Consider the following 697-nt stretch of genomic DNA (forward strand, 5'->3'; position numbering starts at 1 on the left):
CGTGCCCGCGGGTGTGGATGGGGCTGTGGAGCAGGGACCAGCCTTGTTGTTATTCTGCTCACAGCGGCTCTGATTCACAGGCTTGGATCATGAATATAAGTGAAGACTTTGACGTCAGAGTTGAGATTTATCAGCAGATCCAATGGGGCAGGAATATTAAGTGCAAGGCGATGCCAGCCCTGCCAACGTTATTAGCGATGCTCGCCGAGGAATGAGGCTCCACACCGAGGACTGGGAGGACTGGGAAGGAAAAAAATAAAAACGGGGGGATACGAGCTGTTCCTCGAGCATTAAAGCCAGGTAAAACAACAACCCCCCGGGCCGGGCTGCTTGCGGGAAGGGGCGATGCCGTCGGCGGGGGCTGCGGGATGCGGGCAGAGCCGCCTCCCCCTCCCTCCTGCCCGACTTTCACACCTGGGTTGCCTGGTCCGAGGGGCTGGGGGAGGGGATTTACTCTGCAAGGGGGATGGAAGCGAGAGCAGGGCAGGATCTTGCAGTCGGGAGCATCTTGGCAGCAGCCTTTTCCAAAGGAAGGGAAAGGAGGGAGAAAGTTAAGGCAGGCTGTCCCTGCCCGCTCCGCAGACATGCGGGGACCGGGCTATTCATAGTTTATTTTTACTCTCTGCACGCAAAAAAAAAAATAAAGGGCTGCGGAGGAAAAGGGGGGGGGGGGGGGGGGGTAAAAAAAAGAGCGCAA

General features: G+C 57.2%; 1 protein-coding gene across 1 annotated transcript in view; it reads left to right on the forward strand.

The window, feature by feature from the left end:
• The window catches only part of LOC104390529 (G-protein coupled receptor 12-like), a 4,154-nt gene that overhangs the window by 1,789 nt on the left and 1,668 nt on the right, over positions 1 to 697 (forward strand). The gene's annotated exons all lie outside the window — the stretch shown is intronic.

This window comes from Chaetura pelagica, unplaced genomic scaffold (genome assembly GCF_000747805.2).
Source record: "Chaetura pelagica isolate M959 unplaced genomic scaffold, ChaPel_1.0 scaffold456, whole genome shotgun sequence".
Classification (NCBI taxonomy): Eukaryota; Metazoa; Chordata; class Aves; order Apodiformes; family Apodidae; genus Chaetura; species Chaetura pelagica.